The following is a 24329-nucleotide window of genomic DNA, read 5'->3' as shown; positions in this document are numbered from 1 at the left end:
TCTATTAATAAAAGCATAAATGATTACCTCCAAGTAAAGTCTATTAGTTTGGAATTAATTTTGTGACTCACTCTTTTCTCCAATTAATATATTAACAGTCGAAATAAATCTTATTCCTCTAAAGCAATGAACAAATCCTCCACTTGTCATAACTTATAAATTCTTGAAGCATAATATACTTTCTTCGTAACTGAATGCACTGTGTATTACTTAATCTTTCTTTTACTTGAAGCAGTAAATTGCATTTCGCTGTCCCTTAATTACTTCATAAGTAGAAATTTTAGTTTAGGGAAACGGTACACAATAGGAAAAGGGTGAGCATTAAATGAGAAATATTTTCTTCACGGAGACCTGAAATGGCAATCAATTCACTTACTAGTCTCTCATTTCTACTCCCGCAAAACGATGATGCTAAAGAACTGATTACAAAATTAGCTAAGAAAGGTTTGCAAAATAGAAAATAAGGTTTATTTTTATGTCTTTTTTTATTCATGTCTCTCAATATTTTTCATTTGTTTAAAAAAGTACACATTAGTACCAGTACTTCTATGTGTATGATTCTACTACTTCTGCACAGTGCTACATTAATACAATATAAGCACAGTGCTACATTAGTTTTTATGTTTGAGTTGTTCCTATTAGGGAAGACTGGGGTATAGGGGAGATAGGTTGTTACAGCGGTAACGGTGGCAAAATAAACAATGCTATAGTAAAGTTGAAAATGGACAAACAGTCATGCCACCAACAAACTGCATGTAGCAAGTGCCAGTAACGGTCACACTTTTATGAGAAAAGTTCAAGAAAGTGCTTTCAAAATTTCGTGTTAGTAATATTTTTATTTTACTTTCTTCTATATCTAGTCTATGGAAGAAAGTATTGGATTCGTACATTTTTTAATTTCGACGGATTTGTACATTCTGAGGTATAGAGCCCATTTTGATCTCGTTTGGAAAATTTCTGTCTGCCTGTTGTGAGTCTTCTTGTCTGTATGCGTGTGACTGGTTTTTGTGGCTCCCTCTAGCGCTAAAACTAATGCATCAAATCGAACGAATAATGCAAAAACTGGTTAATTTGTACAACCTCGAGGAACAGATTCTGATTCAATTTTAGTCCCAATATCTCAAACGAAAGTTGAGCAATCAAACTTTTTTCTAATTATTTGTGACTGCTACATAGCAAGAAGTAATGAACGACTTGAAAGAAAAATGGGTCCACTCGTAGACCTTAAAGTTTACATTCGATTTTGATGCCCAATAGCTTCAAGGAGGGTGGTGCAATCGATCGTTCTTTCTTGTTCATTGCGACTGTTATATCTCCAGAAGTAATGTTTCGATTCAGATATAATTTAGAACAAAAGCGAACCTTCATAGAAACAAGCACTGATTTAATTTTGGAGTTAAGAGTCTAAAGGAGGCTGATTTCTGTCTTTTTTTCAACGAGTGGCAGCCAACAACGTGAAAGATAAATTAAACTTAAGCGTTTCATTTACGGTTGGATCAAGAAAGCTATTCCCTTGATACATTTGTTGGAAAACGATCGGGAAAAGAGCAAATGCTTAAAATTGTTGTGAGAGGATATCTTGTTTTTGTTTACCAATTTGTTTATCAATAAAAGGATTGATAGCAAAATTAGCGATTTTACGTAAGAGCCAAGAATTCGTGAGAAACATGGCAAAAGAATGTTTAAAATTAGGATGTTTTGAGTAATTTCTTTTTTCGTCTGCTGTCAATTAAGACGCGAGATGCTGTGCATACCAACCAATATTGTGAGTGAATGGTTGAGCACATGAGCACCACAGTACCCCTGAAATCAGTGCTCCTAATTCCCCGTGGCTGTTTATGTTCATAGCGTTTGACTACGGAGGACCCCGAAAAAGTGTTTAGCCTAGAACCGCTCAATATCTGAATCGGGCCCTGGATGACTCTGTCAAAATTTGTTGACGTTGACAGAGTTCCATGTTCCCTGCTAACCTCTAATTAACCCTGAAGCATATACCTTAAATGTCTGTGCATTTGTGTTTTCATGTTCATTTTCTCATACAAGAAACTCTTGATGGTATCGGCAATCCTTTTCTCAAAAACGTATTAATAATCACAAGAATTATCTACCTCATTGTGTACATTAAAGCATATTAATATTATTCGCTGTGTTTTGATAGATCGTCTTAAAATGTAGCTTAAGCTTCCGCAGCGCTGAAGAAATAAAACAAAATACATATTCTATCACATTTGAAGAGAAGTAAACAAATCTTACCATTTATTAACAAGAAGATAATGCCCCCATTCGTATTTGGAATTCTGCCACCAAGTTAAGAAAACAAAGCCCCCACAATAATATTTGTGAATAGAAGTGAAGTAATATTTTGCTGACGTTGACTTCTTTGTTGTGCTCACAAAAAAGCCCCGAAAGTTAATCGAAATTATCATTCATCTTTTATGCTAGTATGTCATCTTAACAAAGCATCTAAATATGTGATTCTCGCTTAATAATAACGCATTCATTCGATAAACAAACTTATCTCAAAAATTGTTTGTTTGCAATCTAAACAAAAGCTAAAGCTGAGAATATAGAAGAAACTCTGAAAATTATTTTGGGCTATAAGAGTTTAAATGAAAAAAAAAATCTGTTAATTAATATTCATGATTAATTCTATTACTAAAAATGACACAACTTAAGAAAACAGCATTGGAGAAAATCAAGGTTTTCCGAAACAATAGTTTTAAGTGATTTAGTATCGAATATTACAATACGCTCAAAAATAATATGATGTAATGTTTACTTGTTAGTTTTTGTTGTCAAAATTCTGTACCTCAGCGCCAGAAGGACGTATGGTAATTTTACAGGAGAGAGGAAAACCTTTTTTCTTGCGCATGCAAAGGATGGGACGCGCTGCTTTAATCCTGGCAAAAAATTGAAAAGGATTTTTTTTAAGGATTACAATCGTATGACTCGATGCGGATTAGGCTTCCACTTACAATGCACTAATAAAAGGACATTCACAAATTCTTGGACTTACATCAGTCTGGCTCTGAGGTGCAGAATTAATAATGCCCCATACTTAAAGTTCGAAAATATTTCTCCTAAACTATGAAATTTTAACAATGTGTCACTATTGATGTTGTCGTTTTTGTGCCACCTCGCACCAGTCTTGTAAACTAACTTTGTGCGAGATTGTTGAAAAAAAAGCATTAAATTTAGTTTTTAAATCAGCAGCTAGTACGTTTTCCCCCAATTTTAAGCTGTGTCATTTTCGTTGCTAGGGTGCGGTATGTAAAACTTTGGAATAAATGTACAAAACTCACCCCAGAAAGATGTATAGAGGTATAGTTAAAGTAACAACAATAAATAAATATCATAATGTTAGTTAGAAGAAAAAAAACTGATATGCTTTTTTCTCTTGTTTAAAAACTATTGCTCATTTTATCTTTATTAGTTTGTCTGTATGTGTTGTTGCTAAAGCTGTTAGTATTTTACCAAACATCGTAAAGACTTTCAATGAGAAAGTTTAATTCAAAAACGTAAATTAATAAATGTCCAAAAGGTTTTATTCAGCAATATAACCATCACTGCAAGTTGAATGTCAACATTTGCCGATGTAATCAATAAAGAATGTCATTAAGCAATTTCGCACTTTGGACAAGCAAATAGGTGGACGCTGATATTCATTTTCAAAAAATGATATTTACAAGACATCAGACTTTTATAAAAATATATACTTATTTACGTAATTTTCAATCTTTATTTATCTGCAACTCAGTTTGCATTCGTCAGTCTTTGCTAATTACAATGATCTGTTTTGCATTCGACTTCCGATCGACTGAAAATTGTCAGATATCACTTTCCCTTTCTGTAATATTATTCTTTAGTAGTTTTTTGAAATAGTGTAAGATGTAAGTAAGGAGGGTAAAAGTAAATTTTAGAGAATTGACAGAAGAGTAAAAAGGATTATATACAAACTAAGCAAGATTAGTAAACTAATGGTTACGATGCAAAATTATCGCTAGTTGATACAGATACTCAACCGGGGCGACTCGATCTTTCATGTTTCTCAATCTCTTGAAAAATCACATCTTACTAAAAAAATATTGATATTTTTTAATAATGTAGAGTTTTTGGCATAGCGCCATCTTTTGTCAGATCAGAGTTAATTACCGATCTGTTACTATAGTAGATTTAAGTCAAATTATGGTGAACACATCTCATTCTTACACATCGTTGTTGTAGCATTGTATTGTTGGCACTTTGACAGCTGCAACCATTTATTTACATGTCTTACACAAGTGATATTTGCTGCTATTTTTTACAGCTCTTCAATACAGTCAACAGCACTGTGTTTCAACCTGTTTCCAACGATGTGGAAGTCGTGGGATAGCCGTAGCAGCGCCTGTTTTGGTGACAGTTGAAATGGAGTTTCGTTCGGTTTATCATCTCAAGAATTAATTTTGGAGTCACAAAGCCCTTGTGATTTTGATTTATTTCTCACTTGAAGGAACCAACAGAAACTCCGTGGCATTCGCTTCAGAACCACTCCATTCAAACTATTCACAGAACAGACTCTGCTACAGGTGTCCTACGACCTCCACAGCGGTTGAAAGCGGGTTGTACACGGAGCTGGTGACTATTTTGAAGAACTGTAAGACCAGGTGGCATATATCACTTTTGAACTACACTGCTAAAAACGAATAAGGGAGCAAGCAAAAAAATGAAGAAAACCACGCGAGACAGCCACGTATTGACATACAACGGATAGTACACGTGTATCAATACGCAATACAGAAAAAAGACATAAAAAATGGAATTAAGCTTTAATTCTTTAAAAATATGGAAAAAACATGAAAACATGATTTGGGGCAACAATTTGATTACTTGTAAACGATAACAAAAGGTACTGTTTAGATATGAAGCATAAGTTTTAATAGGGCGTGTGGCCTCCTCGAACAGCTAAGATTGCTGCATACCTGTTTGCCATGGATGCGATGATGTTATCGATCTGACTTTGAGGAATACCGTTAAACTCCTCAAGAAAAGCAATCTCCAAGTCTCGGACAGTAACAAGCGGCCTCGGTCGCGCAGCAATGCGTCACCCGATCATGTCCCAAACATGCTCGATTGGATTCAGGTCAGGAGAGCACGCCATTTCATACGCTGTAATGTTTCAGCTTCAAGCATGTTCTCCACCAGACGTGCTCTATATGGTCGGGCATAATCATCCTGGAAGACAAAGAAATCTCCAATATCTCCAGCGTAAGGGATGCCATGAGGTCGCAGTACCTCGTCTGCATAACTTCGGCCCATCAAAGTGCCATTCCGAATTATATGCAGGCCCGTACGTCCGCTTATGCTGATTCCACCCCATACCATCCAACCTGCTCGTCGGTTTTGTAACATTTCACGAACGAATGCGGCGTTATTTCGAGTGCCCCTGTCCTTCCATACCAGAACGCGTTGGGTGTCACACTCCAGACTGAATCGGGACTCATCTGTAAACAGCACTTGGCTCCAATCATGTTGCTCCCAATCTCAATGTTCAGCAACCCATCTTCTTCGCGCCGCACGGTGGCGCACAGTGGGGCCAAATGGCCAAAAAAAGGAAAAAATTCAATATCTCGAGAACGGGTTAACATAGAAAGCTGGGGCCGGTCTCATTCAAAAATGAACAAAAAAATACATCAAGTTCAACTGTTTTTATTGACATTTTGAGGTTAATTAAATAACTAATTAGGAAATGAAAGACTGTTGGAAATATATATATATTTTTTAATTTCCGAAACAGGTTGCACTTATAAAAACAAGTTGCAACAAGTATTTTGAGCATATATTTAAATTTAATATTGCTTAAAATGATTTCTTCAAGGAAGCTTAAAGACTTGGAGAGTTTTAAAAATAATAAAACTTGAGATTCTTAGTCAATAGTTGTTTAAATTGAAAGAATGCATAACAATTCAAATTCAAGGAAATTAAATTAACAGTTCCTTAGCTGCCTCGCTGATTTCCAGATGCTTTTTCTTTGGTTCGGGTCTCATGTTCGTGATAAAAGGATCCGAAGTCTCCAGTGGCTTGTGGAGCGTTGGTGGATATACGAGACATTTTCCGCGAGTTGGTGATCCTGAATGCCTTGCAATCTTTATTCCTACTTTCTTGTGCCTCTTCCGACAATATTCCGACTGGGAGAATTGACTTCTGCACTATTTCAGCACCGTGAAACAAAAACTTATGTACTGTCAGGGGCGGACTGGCCACGTGTGAGATGTGGAAAATTCCACATGGGCCGTCCTAACTCGGGCCGTTTTCTGTGCATTCAAGGTGTACGTACCGTTTTCCTCAATTTTATTTTTTAAAAAAAGTTCTTAGCTAGGCCGGCCGTTCTTGTGTCGAGGGCTACAGCCAGAACTGCTCTTTTTTGGATGGGGGGGGGGAGGGAGAGGAGGACGGCCGTTCCTTTTCAAACGATCACTCTCAGGACGTTACTCTGTTCTTGCCTAACTATTACCGTATCTTGTTACGTAGGTTACAATGTCTTTGTTGGGTGGTCTTCGTCGAAAGCGAAGCCTTCAGGGTCCATGGGTGTCTCTCGTATCTGTTCGGGATTGATGTTTCCTGGAATTCTGGTAAGGAGTTTTATTGGGGGTGGGGATCTTTTTTTGTGGCCATCTGAGACTGTCTGGGAAAAGATTACATTGAACCTTTTTCTAATGAAAGAAGAGAAAGGCGCCATCCTAAGAATAGAATGTATAGGAGCAAAACGACTGCTAAAAAGCTTTTTTTTTTTTCCTTTTCATCCTTCGTTTTCTTGTTATGTTTCCCAGCACTTTGCAATAGATAGATCCATCTCAACCAATAGACTTTCTCAACCAATTAGATAATTTTGAGATCTCCTCAATTTCGTCTCTGAAGAAAAAAACGAGTCATTTGTTATACACCGTGTTGACTGCTCAATGGGATTGCATGTGTTTTAAATCCAAGGGTGACAAGGATCTTTTTTAGGTAAGTTCTAAGTTAGTTAAGTAAGTATTTTCATCATTTTTTTTTTTTTTTTTTGACATCAGCACTTTAAATAATAAGAACTTGAACTATCGGTTATAATTAAAACAAATTGACGTGTTACACAAAAATGGGTCAACCCACCAAGCAGTACTTTTGAGTAAATTGAGTTCTAAGCTGAACTTCATAGATGGCATATTAATTCAGAATTTGGGCTTAAATCGTCTTTGTATCCCCGTTGTGTATCAGTTTATCTGCCAACCTATGTGAATAACTCATTATTTTTTTGAAAATTTTTGTTGGATAGCTCATTTTTGTATAACACCGTCCAATTCATCTATTTCCGTTTAGCAAAGATAAAATTCACAAAAGTACAAACAGTATAAATATTTAAAACAGTGATTTCCAACATTTTTTTATCCGTCACCCCCCTTACCTTTTTCCTTGAAAAAAGCAAATTTTAGAGCAACGTAAAATCGATATTAGGTATTTTTTGCATACAGTGAAACCTGTGTAAGTTGACCACTCGCGGTGCAGTACTTTGGTGGTCAACTTAGACCGGTGGTCAACTCATAAAGGGCAGTAATGATTTTTTGAAATATTTTTTGTCATTTCTTGCACCGTGTATTCATTTTTCGAGGAATTCACCCTTATTACTCTTTCTGTTCAACTAACTTTCATTGCTTAACATTATTGAAAGTGAAACCATAATTAAAAATACTATTCAAATAGTTTTGTTATTTTTTCCTTGTTTTAAACTATATTAGACACTCTAGTTTTAGAAATTCCATACGTGCCAGCTAATTTTCTCTGGCTTTCTCCTTTTTCAATTCATTTTAATATTTCATACTTTTTATTAATTTCAAGTTCAACTAACTTTCTTTTTGCAGCCTTTTTATGTAACACTTACAGCACAAAGAGCAACAAGCTCGACTCTCTCAGTTCATAAAGGCAAAATTAAAATGTCCCATATCTTAATCCCTTGCACCCGAAATAAGCCAGAAGGGCTCTTTAGCAAGCCCGTATCTGCGTACCCACAGTGCGGGGGGCTCACTTCCTCAAGGGAGCTAACGACCCTAAAAATTGAAGAAAAAAAGCTAGCATTAAGTAGTTATTAAAAAAAAACTACTTATTAACTTTACAAATAGACACTGCTGGCCACTAGGGAGATGCCCTACACATTTTGTTGCAGAGGGCCCAAAATGTACAGATCCGAGCCTTAGCACAATTCCAGTATTGCAACAACCTATTGCAACTGAGAGAAAACACTTTGTACTTTTCTACTGACACCTATTTTTATTGAACAAAGTACAAAAAACTAGCTCAAATAGAACAACAAATGAAAAACAAGTTTGAAAAAAAAGAGCAGCATAAGCTTTATGCTGCTGTTGAGTTAGTAAAATGCTAGTCCGTCTCCAAAGCATTAAAAACATTCTTAGAAAGCTATCAAATAATAATAATAATACAATAATAATAAAAACTGATAAATAATAAAATAAAATAATTTGCTGAAGAAAGTTTTAAAAAATAAACCAAGTGGTAAACTTACAAAGGTTTTTTTTACAATACTCCAAACCAAATTTGGCGTACATTAGTGGTCAAGATAAACAGGTGGTCAAGTTACAGAGGTTTTCCTTCATTATATAAGATAGGACTAATTCCGTTCCTGACAAAAGAGGTCAACTTACAAGGGTAGTCAACTTTACAGATTTTACTGTACTTAATTTTAATTTAAAGCCTAAATACTTCACCAATTTTATCCACTAATTGTTACACACATTTTTTATGTTTTTTTTTTCAAGAGTAATTAATTTTTGAAGGGAGATAATAAACTAAGATTATTAATGTCCTTTTGAAAGACAGCAAAACATTTTTATTTTTTTTTTTTATTTTTTTTTTTTTTTTTTTTTTTTTTTTTTGTATAAAATTTAGGATTTGGAAGAATAAAAAACTTTGGCAGTTTAAACTTGAAGAAAAAAAAGAGAGAGAATGGTTTGTTCCGGTATCCAGAACCTGCCCTGAGTACAATTCGTATGCTTGTCCAAGATATGAGGATGTGCATGGCCCTCCTGAACTTAATTCATTTCTTTTTTAAACTTCATTTCTTTTTGAAACTCTTTTTTGTCTAAACTCTGGACCATCGATTTTGCATACGTTTTCACTTTGAATATTTGCTGTTTTGTTTCAATTTTTTAATTCTTATGATTTATGTTTATTAATATTAATAAACACAAATCATTAGAATTTAAAAATTGAAAAAATATAATGATTTATGTTTATTACTTATGTTTATTATTATAATTATCATTTAAATTTTTGTTTTGAATGTTCATTGTCCCCTGGAGGAACCAAATCAACCTTTTGGGGGTAATCGGTTAAACTCTAGTTGAACATATTTACTTACGAAAAAGAATACGCATATCTTATTGCTTTTCCCAATACATTTCTCCGTTTTCACTTTAAATTTTGGAAGCTGATAAATAAATTGTTCTTACTTGAAAACGTTGTGAGTCAGTGGAATATTATTATGAAAGGCAAGTTAATATGTAGCGTAGGCCACACATATACCATAAAGCACAAGCGCGGCCAGAACTTGCCTTCTGTGGAGAGGGGAGGGGAGTTTGATCATAACCATCTTTACATGCATATAAACTACCGTATTAAAATTATTGGCAATCTAAATCTACGTTAAAACCAAGGGCCCGGGGAGGAGACCGCAATCCCCCCACCCCAAGTGTATATGCCATGATTTTCACTTTAGTTCTTAGAACCTGACAAATAAATTTCATTCACTAGATAACATTTTAAGAGATAGATACCTTTGAAAATCAGTTTTCTCACTGAGACAAATGGCGACTTTTTCGGGCGAAACTTTTTTTTTTTTTTTTGTAGAGTAATTCGGGCTTATCCGATATTTCCGATCAGTTCTCACTGTCTCATGATCTGTGATGTATTCATTCTGAACGGATATATTACGTTTGGTTTACATGAAATTTTTCATTAGTTTGAATACGTACAATACAATTTTAAGGAAAGACGTTTTTAAAATAAAGAGTTTTTTCTAAAGGGTAAATAGAGTACCGCTCATGGCCATATGAGGTAGTGAGAAGCAAAGGGATGCACAAGAGGTAAAATTAAAAATTTGGAGATAACCAGTACAAATGGTAGGTGGACCGACCCCTCCTCTGTCTTGGGGCAAGAGATAGTACTAGTAACCCTGGTAGGTGCCGCTGTACAGCATGATTTAGAAAAAAAATTCAATGAAAGCCAACTTAGGATATAATCTTTATACGAGTTTTACTCAAAACTTGAAAATGTCTACTTACACCACTTTGCTTCTCACTCCCTCAAATGTATTACGTTTTGTTTTAAAATAAGATTTTTATTCACTTTTACATAAACGAAATACTCTTAAATGCGGATTTTCAAAGAAGCCACACAGTTTTCAGTGTTTTTTTTTATTGCGTAGAGCAATTTAAGCTTGCAAATATTTTTGAGAAAGTTAGATCCTTGAAATATCACCTATATATTATAGGCGTTTGCTGCATGCTTGTTTTAAATCAATCTGCCCACTAGTTTGCTTGAAATGAAAAGTTAAATAAGGATTTCTGAAAAAAAAAATCTTGGTATTTCAGCGGGGGGGGGGGAGAGGTGAGGGGGTGCTGGAGGAACCTTTTTTTTTTTTTTTTTGAAAAAACACACTAGAAACTTTTTAGGTTTGGAAAACTATAGCCAAACTTTTTTGGATGGGGCCGGCATGAATTTTTTTTCCACATTAAAAGTTCAGGGCCAGTCCGCCCCTGTGTACTGTGGATGGCATGTAGTACCATGAATACTTCTCAATGGGCAGCTCTGCTGTTTCTTTTGAGAATAGTCGGAATTTCTCTGGGTCAATCATTGCATTGCTGTTTATGACTTCCAGAATGGTAGCGATCAGGTGGATTAGAATTTTGTCGACTCCCGTTATTGCACTTGTGACCTTGCAATCATTGAAAAAATGTCTGACTGTGTTGCCATTATTTGAAGATCCGCAACTCTGCTTAACAAAGTCCACTTTGATGCCGACTTTCTCAAGAAACTTTTGTTGAATACGTTTCTTTTCGTTTTCGTTCATGTCTCTTGTGTCTTTTGTAGTCCTCCATTTTTTGAATTTTTTGTTGTATGCAATGTGAAGGATGTATTCCATACGCTTGATTCTGGCGTATAAAGGAGAGATACCGAATTCGAGAGCATTCACATTAAGAGGTTTCTGTTGGATTTTTGCTAAGTCGTTCATTTCCGAAGGTAAAGCATTGCATATGTAGTAGGCACTTGCAGACTTTGTATTTGTGATGGCTTGAGCTACCTTGCCGTCCAACATTGTCATCACCAACGTGTGTCGAATACGGATGACATTAATGCCGATCACAAATTAGGTAATTTCCAACTTCTCTATTTCTTCTTCAACCCTTTTTTTTCATATCGTGCCAAATCAAGTGTCTCTTTCTGGAAGCTGTATCTCAAGGGCCTGCAATGTCTTGTTGAAGAAGGTCGGCCGTTTTCCCAAATCGATCCATTTTCATCAACATCAATTGGAATTGTGAGTTTCAGAGGAACTATGGACGTCATGAATAAATTCGAGTCACTTATTTCGTTATTGCTGATCGAATATTTTTGGGCAAATTTACTTTGACCTGAGGCACCGTCGAATCCCCATTTCGTCGACAATATTAATTCATGTTCATTTAACTTCTTTAGTTCTTCTAGGGGTTTTGTTTCCAGAATTCGTTTAACTGTATGGTCAAGCTAATTCTGCAAAGGGACAGCTGCAGATGTTTCATTAATTAGCATATTATCAGGGTAGTATTGCTTCTTTGAGATGATTAATTTTTTATAACTTGGAAATACATGGCATCCAAGGTCTTTTAGTGTTTGTCGAATCACTTCGTACTGATCTTTTGTCAGACTGGCCTGGAGAAATATTGCTAATGCTTGATCGGCTGACAAAGCTTTGGGTTTATCGTGCTTTTCATGCGTCGCAGCTGCGTTAATCAAGCTTTGTTGGTACGATGCTTGACGTTTACGTATTTTATTCTTTTTGCTTCGTTCACCAGAATCATCAAAGTCTTTACTTGTTCTCCCAACACATCCTGTAAATTCCTGCTCCGGTATGTTGAAAACGTATTCATTTTCCATCCACTCGCTGAACATTTTTTTGAACCACTCCCGGTCCCAATTATTTTATCTTTTTTTTTTTATTAAAATGAGGCAAGAAACTCTTCCTAAGAGCTGTCAGCATTGAAGAAATGTTTCCTTCGTCAAGTTCAGGGTGATTTTGTCGAAGGAATACGTCTAAATTTGTACCACTCCACAAGAACTCACACAAATCACGGTATTTAATTTTGATAGAGCTCATGACTAGACAACGTTAGCAACTAGACTGAACTCAAATAAAAAAGGTTTTGACGTGGGGAAAAGTTTTGTCTGAGCCAATTCTATTAACAAAATAGTACAACAAACAAATACGTACTCTAACCCTTTCCTTTCTTTTCTGTGTTATGATCAGATAGGCAGATAAAGGCAGGTGATTTGTGCTCTAATGTTCACTTAAGCACCCCTAGTTTGATAAATAACCTTCCCCATCGCGGAGTAAGCCGGAGCTTTTTTTGTTATCTTAGCTGTTCTCAATGCTAATTTAAAATTCGTAACTTATAACGTTGTAAAGCGCTCTAATATTTTTTTGCACTGTTGTACTGATGAGTGGTTTAATTGACCATCGTAGAACAGGGGAAAAAATTGACTATTTTTTCTAACTCTTTTACACTTTTTTATCACTCATCTTGAGTAGGGCGGAATTTGGTCAAACTTATATAATTCTGACTTTGAGCCTAAATTAATGGGAATACCCACGATACAGCGGAAAAAATCATGCCGTTCCTATATCCTGTATCTTATATAGTGAGAGAATCATACACCAGATAATTGAAATAAGCGCTTTCGAAAATCGATTTTTTTTCCATTCTGGCACCACTGTGTGGCTTGGGGTCAACGGAATGCAGACCATTGACCTAGGTGTATAGAGCCCTCCCTCATGAAGCCGATTACGTACTGTTTGGCTGGACACCCTTCGTCCTGTAGTCAAGCGCAACTGCTTTGCACCCGCGTTGCATTCTGTGTTTTGTTTCGACTGGCTGAACCGTATATACCGGTCATCAGTTGCTGTAGTGAAGCATGCCGACTTTACCCTGGTCGACGTCTAACATTTCCCGCTTCTTGGAATCGATTCCACAGCCTTGTAACAACACTTCTGGCGACTCCAACAGCGTCAGCGACACTACGTTGTGTTTGCCCGGATTCCAGTCTGCCTATAACACGCCATGAAATGGATTCCGGTAAATCACGTTGTTGAGACATTCTCACGTAACTTTGTCTCAAAAACAAATACTGAGCAATCGAATTTCAGTTACAGCAATAAAACAGACGTTTTTGCAACATCCCGATTTCTGCCCTTATCTCCTTTTCCTGGTTTTTGACGTCATGAACTTTGATTTACCTATAATGTTTTCTTATTCCGTTTCCTGGTGAGCTTTAAATTTTGGATGATTCATTTTATGTTACTTATTGATATACTTCTTTGCGTAATTTTGTTTAAACCATGTGCTCTCCTAATTGTTTTGAGCAGTGTAGATGCATTTAAACAGTTTTGTCACAATTAAAGTTTCAGCTATCACAGTTTTTCGATAAATATTATAAGTAGACGTTCTGATTTATCATTTAGTATACATAAGAGTCCACAGTTGCTTAAAATAGGATATTGTGATATCACATTATTGTAACGTTATTTTCATAGACAAACTTAGACTTTTCAGATTTGATGTAGTGAGAATTAAAGTGATGTAAGTGGAGGTACATTCTTTAAACAGTTCAGTAAAACGCTTGCAAAGCTCAAGCCGTAAGTTTTTCCAAATCATGCTGTATAGTAGCGCCCCTAACAGGGCTACTATTTCCATCTCTTAGCTCAAAACAAATGAGAACTTCCCCGGCCATTTGTACAAGATAACTTCAAATTTTTAATTTTGGCATTTAGAACCCTTTGCTTCAATGTGGTTCATAATAATGATATAACAAGCATAGACAGTCACATTTCTTCATTGTACGTGTCAAGAGCCTCGTAATTCTATTTCACGAATCATTTAAAAGGGACACAGAAAAGGGAAAATAATATCAATGAAAGGACAAGTCGATTGCAAAAATAATAATCAATAGAGCTCTATAATTTCTATCCTCAATACCATACTTTCAGAAAATCTTGATAGTTTTGAAATGTTTGAATGTTGAATATGATTTTAACATTCTTCCCATCTTCAAATATGTCGATCGAGTTACCTTGTTACCACTGGATCCAGGAATTACATCTTAAAATGAGTTCTTCCGCATTTATTTCCTAATTACTAGATTTCAAACTTTCCAGCTTCAGTTATTATCTCATTTCGTGTAAGCTAACCTTCACGCACTATTTATTAATTATGTAACGATGATGAATGACTTTTCATTATTATCAGCAGTTTATTGATCAATCCTTTTGAACCTGTTTAATTAAGCATCACGTCTGAAGATTGATGATAACTCATCACTGGATCATTATGAAAGACAGGTCTTTTGGTACTCAAACATTGCATCAGATGCTGCCGATAAGATAGTCGATGTGCATTGAAGGGGTGTTATTAATTGTCATAACTGCTATTTGTGGATTCTATGCATTCTAGAACATTTCTGACATTATTCATTCCTTTTTGTTTTCATCTTTGTGGTCTTGTATCAGTTTGTTTGATAAAATGAAAGAATAAAGAACAATATCTCACTAGAAGATATTTAAAAAATATCTTTGCGCTGAAAGTCAGAAAAAAACGAGCTGATGTATGCATCACATGACTTCCTTTTACGCATTTTAATAATCATAGTGCCTTTTGGAGTAAGTAAAGAAACACTTTAAATATTTTTACTCCAAGTTTGTTGCGAACCGAAGCAAAAAAATTTTTTTTACAGATTAATTTTCCCAATATTGGACATTTTAATGCGATTCAACGGTTAACTCTAAATATTGCCAATAGTGGCCAAAAAAAAGGCAGATTAAAAAAAAAAAGAGCTGATGTGTGCATCACATGACTTCCTTTTACACCAATTTAATGTTATTTCCACATTGGCAATTTTAATGCAATTCAGTAATTGACTCTCTAAATATCACCAACAATGGTCAAATTGAAACCAGATTAAAAAAAAAAATCCCAAATTTGTCCCACTTGAGTTTACATCGAAATTAACAATGATTTCCCCCCAAAAGGGGCAAAAGGCCCCTTTAAAAACACCCGAATGCAACCAAAAGGGGAGGTGCACAACTAGACCATGCAACCAAAAGGGGAGGTGCACAACTAGACCCCACTAGGAGTCTACGTACCAAATTTCAACTCTCTAGGACATACCGTTCTTGAGTTATGCGACATACATACGCACATACACACATACGCACTTAAGTACATACACACATACGCACATACGTACATACGCACATACATACGTACATACAGACGTCACGAGAAAACTAGTTGTAATTAACTCGGGAATCGTCAAAATGGACAGTTTGGGCGTTCTTAGGTTTATATGCACGTGTGGTCGGGTCGAAAAAAAAACTCTACATTCCTTCGGGGCTGAGCAAAAGGGAAATTAAGTTCAATTTTTGAGTGAAATTTTTTTTCGCGAATACAATACTTCCTTTTTTGTTCAAGGAAGTAAAAACGAAAAAAAAAAGAAAGAAAAAAAAAAGAAAAAATTTGTCAACTTGGCGACCAAAAGCTTGGCGATATATCACCAAGTGTTTGCCAAATAATAACACCACTTGAGTTTGCATTGTAATTAACAATGATTTCCTCCAAAAAAGTTGTAAAAGACCCCCTTTGGAACATCCAAATGCAATCAAAAAGGGTAGTCCACAACTGGACTCCTCTAGGAGCCTACGTAACAAATTTCAACTTTCTAGGACATGCCGTGTTTGAGTTATGCGAGATACATACACACATACACACATACGCACATACATACGTACATACGGACGTCACGAGAAAACTCGTTGTAATTAACTCCGGAATCGTCAAAATGGATATTTCTTGTGTCTATACGTTCTTAGGCATACATCCGCGTGTGGTCGGGTTGAAAAAAAAAATCAGTATTCATTCGGGGGCGAGCAAAATAGAAATTATGGCCGATTTTTGTTTGAAAATTTTTTCGCGAATGCAATACTTTCTTTGCTTCGTAAAAGGAAGTAAAAAAACACAGTGGCGCAACAGTCTACACGATGGTCTATCTCAGTTTCTCTGACCAAGGGCTCTGGGGCGCATGGCAGGTACTCTGTTTAGGTTTTTAGCCGAACGCGGAACCACCAGGGTTTACTTTTTAAGCACACATAGTACTTCTTTTATCGACCAACTTAAGGGATGAACGACTGAGTCAACCATGTCTAACCCAGGAATCAAAACCGGGTCTGCGGCGTGGAAGCGCGGAGAGCTACCTCTGAGCCACTGGGTTTTTGAAAGTCTGTTTGATGAATGATAAAAACAACGTTAACCCTTCAGAACTCGCATCAAGAAAAAGGGTAAATCTGGAGTTTGGCCCTATAGAAGAAGCACTAGAACAAGAGAGAGCCAACTAGTGGTACTGCCAACGCTCTCTCCTTGTAACCTTCTATTGCTGCCCGAGGTGTTATGCAATGATTAAACTTAGCCTGGTTGTCACGAGGAGGAGGGGACGGTTTTCTAGTCGGAGTAGCTGAAGTTTTAGTGCTTTTTTAACCGTCCGAGTTTAGGTGGAACTTGTTTTTTGAATGCGAGTGTTTTTCTCATCAAGCGAATGCTGGCGTGATTTTCCGAAAGCTTGTTTAATTTTTGTTACAATCAAATAATGAACCAGGTATAAATCTAAATGGACTAAAATGATCAAAATCAATTACACTATTGAATTTGAGTTCTCAGGTTACTCATTTTGACGCGAGTTCTGGAGGATTATTAAACACAGAGTTTGGCAATAGCATATATTTTGGAATTAAAAAGCACCCCTTTAACAAATGCAAAAGAAGTGAGATTGTAGATCTGACAAAAGATTTTCTGATAATTTGATCAATAACATTAAATTAATTCTTCGTCAATTTACACGCAATAAAATATAAATCGCGTTTTAGTTTAACGATATTCTGTACAGTTCCAGCACGTTTCGAAACGATGTTTTGCTAAAGTGCAATTGCTATTTAATTTGTCTCTGCATTGGCAGTTAAGTTCAGGTATTAGTTTAAGAAAAATTCTTCTTTTTTCTCTTCTTACTTTAAAATTATCTTTGAAGTACAGCCTCTTTAGAATACTGATTTCAAATTTCCTTCCTTAACCGAATGAAGAATGAATTACAAGACATGATTCAATTCTCGTCTGTTGAGGTTTTAAATTTTTTCAAAGAATTATTATGGAACCAAAACATATCAAGTCGTCCAAACCTTGTTTATTAAAAGTAGAAGAGCACTCTTAAATTTGCAATTTCGTAATTGTGCTGGGTCCCTTGAGTATTGCTGTAACGGCGGAATGAATATATTAAATAAACACATTTATAAATGATGTTTGCCTGTCTTCCTATTTCGCTAAAACATATATTTTACAAGAATGTATGGACATTTAGGGATAGAGTCATCTATGTCAAAACAAAAAATTTTTAAGTTAATTTGATTTATTACTTCTTTGAATTTGTTCATTTAATCATAATTTCATCGATTTTATTTTAATTAAGTTTAATATAACATCAAAATTCGTGTCCGCAAACGTAATTTGGAACGAAATTGCATATGTCTTACTTCATTCCTAGCCTTGAGGCTTCTTTTTTTCGAAATTGGGGAAAAACGATTAGTGACAAATCGAGGAAACTAATCATAATTACAAAACGTACAAATGTAAAATCAAGGGAAAAACTCCCTATGGCCCTAAAAAAAATTTATGCGGTTAATTTGAAGCTAAGAATTAAAGGATTTTTTTTTCTATTTCTGGTGGTAAGTTTTTAGTGATATAAAAAACATAATAATTATTCATTCCAAAAGAAAGGGAGGAAAAAGCATACACCCTGCAGCATTGTAAATGAAGCTTGCTACAAAATTGCTTTCTTTGATCTTTGAAAATCAAAGAAATAAGTTTTTCAGATAAGGAAAAACTACTGCAATGGAAAAAAAAGTTGTTATTTTGCTTAAAATCGCCTTAAGCTTTTATTTCTATTAAAATAAGTTTAAAAGTCAAGTTAGCATGTTATAGGGCAGAGTGAAAAAACGAAGAATACAGGATGGAAAAGAATACACATACTTTCCATAAACTATATTTAAAACCTTCCTTATTGAAGCCAGCTAAAAGAGTTAAGAAAATAGAAAATTCTGTTTTTCTGCAAATTTAAAAGGAATTTGTTAGAAGCATATAATACAAAAATCAGCCCAAAATTAATTTCACCTTGGATTTTTCTTTCTTAAACTTCTTTTACAAAAGATATTTCATATCATTAAAAGTATTTGAATTCTTACGATAAATTCACTAATTAATGTATCGTAGCTGCATTTGGGCTCATTGACATTAACATGAACTGTAATATATAATTACACATTCACGACGCGAGTGATCAGTGGCGTACCAAGACAGATGGGAGCCTGGGGCGCTACTCGAAATGGGGGCCTACCTGGTATTAAAACTGAAGTTTCTCAAACTATGTGTACGTACCATTTATTACAGTAATTATTTTAAGTGGTACATTTTTGCATATTTCAGTAGTGTTGGTTTGATTTCGGACACTATTGTAAATACCACAGTAAAACATATGGTTTTAAGTAAAATTTAGTAAATACTATATTTTTAATAAAATTGTGCTTTGTAAGAAAATATCAAAAACGGAAAAAGGTCCTAAAATTATATTGTATCTTAAAAATTTATTGCGTCTGAACATCCAAGTACAGTGAACAGAAACATTTAGGCATTCCAGATTTAATTAATTTTAGGATAAAAATTGGCTTTTACAGAAAAAAAACCCTTTACTATTCCTTTGAGTAAGACACACCAGGGAACTATTTACCTGATAACATCACCTAATCTCAGAGAAAAATATTTTTAAAACATGCTTACCTAAATAAGGATGAAATATGTTCTTCAGACAAAAAAAACTCTGGTGTGACCCTATACTTGCCTGGCGCGTTTGATTGAAGTGGAGAAAACGCTCCGCGCGGCTTCGCTGGTAGAATTAAAAATATTTAATGTTCGACAGAAATTAAGACAAAAAAAATTTGCGTATGCGTGGGTTTAACTAATCTGATTTCTAAAGCGAAGAGCGTAATTTCCCCCGATTATCGGACAAAGGGCTAGGAACTATTTCTTTTGCTTGGCCGCAGCTCATTTCTCCATAGTCAAGTAAGCTTGCAATCGAGTATAGAATGGATGGGAGGAGGTATTATGTAGTCAAGGTCAAAAGTCCCGAAGGATTGACCAATTAAACAGTTTTACGCTGTCGAAAGGGACATAGCAAAAAGGAAGTCCTCTTTGCTTGAGTCAGAAGGGGTCCGATTTGTTCTTAGAAGTTACACAGTTTCGGGCAGGAGACGAAACTTAAAACCACAGAAGTGCAGCTGGTAAAAGAAAAATTTATCTGACTGATTTTTCCAACGCCACAAAGGATAGACAACTTCTCATTTAGGAATGAATTTTCTTGGTTATATGTTTGAATTTGGTTTCAAAAATAGTGTATGAATTAAGACTAGACCATCGTTGTCTTAATACACAAAACAAAACATAAAACAGATATTTTAGCTGTATACTGTAATGATCAAAAATTATAAACGTGCATCTGTTATGCATTAGTTTTTTTTTTATAAATTGTTTGAAAAAAAATGCATAAAACTTTGCTGAAAGCACTTAACAAAATAAAAGCAAATGATTTTTATAGGTTTAGTTAATTTAAAAATTTGGGGCCCCCATTAAATTCGTGGCCCAAGCGCTCATGTGCCTTTGTACCCTAGGACGGGTCACTATGAAAAAAAGTCATATTTAACAAAATTTATGATATATACGCGCAACTCGCATAACTGATTAATATTTCTAATCATGATGTATATGACAGATCTACTAGAAAAAATAAGATACAATTTCGGGGCTTATGTCAAAGCGGGGCCTGTGGGACATAATTTGCCCTCTCTTTGTTTAGGCAAGAGTCACTGAGAAAATATTCATTATACATAAAAAGTCAACTTTTTATTTATCTAAACCATGACATAAGGCACGTCTGGCGAAAAAGAAAACGAATTGAAATTTTGGGGCCTATATCAAAGCGGGGCCTGGGTATCATAAACCCTCCATTGATCCCGAAGAGGTATTGTTTGTATCCCTGAACAAATATTTGGTCTTTAAAAAAATTATGATTTATTAAGCCAACTTGTTTAAGCATTCAAACTAAGATATGCGACAATATTGGTGAAAACCAAAAATTGAAATTTGGGGGCCTGTGTCAAAGCGGGGCCTGGGGCGGACCGCCCCCCCCCCGCCCCCGCCCCCCCCCCCCCCCCCCCCGCCCCCCCCCCCCTTCGGTACGCCACTGCGAGTGATTTCAACTTCAATAACTCACACATCGCGTAATTAATACATACACGTATGTGGTATGCGTTTACCACTAGACGTTGTTTTTTTATCTTTCTTGCAGAATTTCATTAACAGAAAAAAATATATATTTTACGTCTATTTATCTCTTATGTAACTTCGAAACTAAACATTAACATTAACTAAACATGACTATATATTATTTTACGTGGGTCTCGAATTTACGCTACGCCACTTTCAGTTTTAAAGTGTTGTTTTCGCGACTACATGGTTACAGGTAATAATTACAAGCCCAATAGGAATGCAAGGTGAAAAATTTAAAACTCTCGCCCCAAAATTGTGTCAAAACCAAAAGTTTACAAAAGAATTCGGACGCGCAGAGTCAACCTGAAAATGCGAAAGTATGGTAACCGTTTACATAAAAGGAGAAGCACAGATCATCATTCAACATTTAAATAATATTCGTGCACATGTTTATTGTTTACCCACATAAAAAATGGCATATTTTAGAACTATTTTTACTTGCAAGAAAATAAATGAAAGGTTCAGTACAATGGGGTGGTTTCCTTCAGTCAAACGTACTATTTTTAGTCATTGAAATGGATAGAATAAGCAAAAAAAATTACATGGACCCAGAAGAAAACTTTCATTTTCCCAACAGGTTTTTTTTTAATTAATTTTTTTAAATGTCTGATTTTTTAAACAAGGCGTGGTCTTTATGACTTCACAAATGATGCAATTTGGCGCATCTTTCTACTACGTTTCCACGTTACGATAATCAAGCAGCGAATTAAAATTGCGCTCTACGCTTGTTATGAACCATATCGTTGCCAATGCACGTGAGTAAAGATGCGAATTAAATATTTTGTTCTATGAATGGCAACATTGAATGGCATTTCATCATTTGTGATGTCACACGACAGAAGTGTAAACATTGAAAGCGTGCCGATTTAAGTATTTTTTTAAAATATTAAACTTAACTAAATTATTTAAAAAATGGTCAGATCCTATATTTTTAAGCATGCTCTTTCTGAAAAAAATACTTTTAAAATTTTGGAAACGACCCCATTGCGGACAAAATGGCTGCTTGTTTGCAACTGTATTACTGCTTCGAACATTCGGGAAAAAAAAAAAAAAACAATTTTGGTCACAGTGAAGAGATATAGTATACTAACTATACAATATCAGTATTTTGAGTGAACAAAAAAAAACTTTTATTGAAAATATGCGAAGGATATTATTTCGCATATTTTAGGCTGAAAGTATGAAGGCTATTTTTTTCCAGTATCCGCTCAGCCGCGAAATGAAAGCCACGTTGAAACTGAAAAAAGGTTTTCTGAAATAGTTATATGCATCTACCAGCTACTTCTCTATATACAAACGGTGGCCCAGAAAAATGATATTTTGGGGAAACAATTTTTGACACAGCAGAAGAAAATTGTGTGTTGGCATCCAAAAAATGGAGAAAAGGATTTTTAAAAACAAATTAGATCTTAATATGAAACATGAGCTTCAAATTTACAAAAAAAAAAAAAGAGAAACAAGAAGTTCCGTCCCAAACAAACCGAGCTTTTCTTTTCCGTATACCAACATCGAATTTTAGCATTTGGTCAATATTCTTACTAGGCCAATATCCTCTTAATTATAATTAACCTTTCAGTTCGAGATTTATATTTGCCTTAAATTTTCCAGTAGGCACAATTGCTCAGTTTTTTTTTGAACTGTTCAAAAATGAAAAAAAATGTTAAAATAAAAAAAAAACTTCTTTGTACATGTTCTTCATTAAAACGTTTTTTTAATAAAGTTTGTTTGAAGCAAAGTCGCCTTAAAATAGAAAATTTAGATTTGCTTTATAAATTTCCTGCATGCTCTAATGTTAAGTTTTTTTAACTATTCAAAATTGAAAGAGAAAATTTTCAAATCAAAAAGTAGATAGGTAACGAGGTGAAGAAATTGTATACGTTTTAAAAACGGCAAAATAACCTTGATTTTCGTACGATCAATGAAAGGAAGGAAAGTGAACACGTTGAGCAATCAATTAACTCTTTTGAATCTTCAAACCGTTAATATTAGTGGAAAAAATTCTCTATAGCTATAGAAGTATTTCCTGATTGTTAATCTTTTGGCTTATATATCCTTCTGCAATACAACTAGCTTATATTTTGACTGTGGTCCTCCTACAACCAATAACGATCCCACAATTGGCAAAGCAAACATTTCTTCGACTCACCGGGTATAAGATGCTTAAGAAATCTTTAGACAAATGACTTGTAGACTTTATAACATTTAAAAAGTGTGTACAGTAGGGTGTCTCAAAAAAAAAAAAAAAAATGAAAATCGGTATTTCAAGTCGCGCACCCTCATATATTTATATTTTCTTTTAGGTCAAAATAAATGTAACAAAAAATTCATACGTATAATTTGAACAACGGTCACCCGTGCCGACTTACTCCTGAAAAGTGTGAACCAGCACTGTGTACTAGACCGATTTTTTTTTTTTTTTTTTTTGGAAGTTCAAAACTTCATGTTGATAAAACGTAGCCCCAATAGCCCCACATGTGCCACAAAAATATTTATCAAAATCAAAAAATATTTGGGTGTCTTGCAGGAAGCCTAAAATTACAAAACATGAGAGAGAGAGAGAAAGAAATCGCAGCTTTAGCCTCAAGAAGAAATTGATGACAGTTTTAGTGTCATTACTTTATCGTATCTATTCTATCGAATACGAACAGTGAGGATAAATTCAAGGGACCTTTACAAGCTTCAAGCTTTAAATGCTTATGGATAAATTTACTGCTACAAGCAACACGGTTACGGTAGCAGACACAAGTAGACTTTAATTTGCTTTCACGAACAAGTGATACATACGAAAGATCAGACAGATTCTTTATATCAGCCTCAGTATCAGACTTCTTCAGCAGTTCTTTACCCCACCACTTCAGAAATTATTGAGAAAAACATGCGTTATAATCCAAAGGAACTGTTTTCGCTCAGGCTAAAAATTAATATAATTTATTATAATGCTGACAGACTTGAAACAGCACATCCGTGAAACTGCAGCCCGTTGGATTTTCGCAGCTCGGTCTGGTTAGCAAAATTGAGTCAAAATAGACACGGACTTTCAAATTCTTGTTGTTAAGTTTGATCCTACATTTATCTCATTGACTGGGAAAATGTATCTGATCCACCAATATCTCTGACGAAGGTATTCAACTGTTTGTTTTAAGCCAAAAATAACTGCCTTTACTACGCATACCATGCTACACACTGGCTGTTGAAAGGCATGGGTGCCCACCAGAGAGGGGGGAGGGTCCATGGCACAGAATGTGGCATTGAAATGGGATTGATTTGACAGGATTTTGGATCTTTTTTGGGGGGGGGCTCTCGTTCTGGGGGGTACTCCTTAGCATTTGAGGTGGGTGCGTTGTCCCCCGGAGGAGGAGGATGGGCACTCATGTAAAAGGGCAGTTAAAACTGACAGAAGTTTCAAGTCATACAATGTGAAAAAAGTCTGAAAGAGAAGCCTTAATCAAGAACCAATTGGAGCCCCGGAAACGTATGCCAAAACTTGGTAGTAAGAAATTCTTTCAAGCTATTTAAAGATTAATATTTTTAATTTTGTAAATTAATGATTATCATAAACGTGTTTGTAAATGAATGATTAATACTTGGACAACCTGAAGTTGTTATATATATATATATATATATATATATATATATATA

The sequence above is a fragment of the Uloborus diversus genome, chromosome 1 (genome assembly GCF_026930045.1).
Source record: "Uloborus diversus isolate 005 chromosome 1, Udiv.v.3.1, whole genome shotgun sequence".
Lineage (NCBI taxonomy): Eukaryota > Metazoa > Arthropoda > Arachnida > Araneae > Uloboridae > Uloborus > Uloborus diversus.
The sequence above is the reverse complement of the archived record's forward strand: the minus strand, read 5'-3'. Positions refer to the sequence as shown.